This window comes from Gadus chalcogrammus, chromosome 2 (assembly GCF_026213295.1).
Source record: "Gadus chalcogrammus isolate NIFS_2021 chromosome 2, NIFS_Gcha_1.0, whole genome shotgun sequence".
NCBI lineage: Eukaryota > Metazoa > Chordata > Actinopteri > Gadiformes > Gadidae > Gadus > Gadus chalcogrammus.
In genome coordinates this window covers 17,632,392-17,634,164 of record NC_079413.1, presented here as the reverse complement: position 1 = coordinate 17,634,164, position 1,773 = coordinate 17,632,392, and positions in this window count along the sequence as shown.

The window sequence follows — 1,773 nt, the reverse complement described above, 5'->3', positions numbered from 1 at the left end:
CGACTTTCCCATTTGAAAATCCTCCGTATGGGACGTCCCACTCCACCCCCCGCCGTCCCACTCCGCCCCCCACCGTCCGCCTCTGCCCCTTTCCCTACCCCCGCTCCCGCCTCCTTCCCCCTCCTCTCCAGGGCCCAGTTTCCCGAAAGCATCGTTAGCCTAAGTGGATCGTGAAGTGCATGGTACGAGCATCGTACAGTTTCCCGAAAGCATCGTTGGTAACGAACGTCGTGAAGGCTCTCGTAGCTAACGAGGACTCGAGGGTACTCGTAAGACGCTAAGAGCATGCGTTTTATTAAAACTCATCCAATACCACGGGAAGCCCAGCCATTTCGCACCAAAAACAGTGGTTACCGCCGATATATTAAGACTACTGTTAGATTTAAACAGCAAAGGTAGAGACATGTTAGAAGTCAACAATAACATAATTTATTGCAGCAATTAAAAATTCCAAAAATAGGTCTACATGCGCAGCCGAAATGTACCGATCAAACGTTACAAGGCATATAATAAAATCAAATGATTCCATTGCTCTTGTGTGGGAGGTCGCTTTCGAGCTGCACTTGCTGTCTCCCTCTGGTTTTAATTCAACCATCGTGGTTAAAATGTCCTCATATTGATCAATGACAGGAGACATAGGCTAGAGATCTACTACTGAAACCAGCGGGTGTCGGATAATTTCTGCAGGCGTTTTTTGTTGCGATTGTTTGCATTAAGCACTGTAGGCGCTTCGGTGAGGCTGTGATGAAGTTCACTATTTATTGGACCCTGTCTAGACAGTAAGGAACATCCCTGACCTTAGTTAATCGAGTTTGTAGTCTACACTCAGGGCCGGTGTTGTGCCGAAAAGTGATCAGCTGCCAGAAAGTGATTTCAGCCGCGGGAGCGCGCACAGCCTGTTAAAGCCAGGCTATATCGCCTCGAAACGTGTGTGCGGCAGCAAAGTCAGATCAGTCACACTAGTCAATAGCACTACAGGACTATATTGTCCGCTGTATTAACACAGATATGTACTTTAAGGTGACAAGACATCGACGTTGTACGGGGATCGACGTCATAGGCTCCTTGAGACAATTATCCTTCTTTATGTTTTTAAAACATCGAAATTATTTCTGTGTGTCCATTTTATACAATAAAACATACATTTTCTTACTATGCATTGTTTTCCCAGATTATAGATTTTTGAAGAAAAATGTATTTTCTTCTCAAAATTAATTGAAAACATTCATGAGTAGGTCCTATCACATTAAATAGATTAGGGTTCAAACTGACACTATCATAGGCCCCGTCCACACGAAGCCGATTTCATGGCGAAACCGCAAAGGTCTTGTACGGTTCGGCCTTCCGTCCACACGAAGCCGGTGAATCCGCTGACCGAAACCGTATACTTCTGAAACCACCCTCGGAGGTGGTTTCAAATCTACCCGGTTTCGTTTTGGATTCGTGTGGACGCCTGGCCCTGAAGCCGACTGAAACCGCAAAGCATGACGTCATCGCCCCACCCCTCGACCCTCTAGCCAATGACTGTTAAGCCTGCGGTGTCAAAGAACTCACAACAACAAAGATGACGGCGGACTACAGGCTTGTAATCGTTGACTGACTGTTTGTTTGTGTTGTTAGTGGTTTCGGGGGGCAGCCTTTATGCACATGCTCGCCTCTTCTTCTTATTACATTTTCTCTTCTGGATTTCTGTAGCAGAAGCAGCGCCCCTTATGGACCTGGCATGTGTACTACAGCGTTTCTACAGATCTACCCGGTTTCGCTTGACTTCGT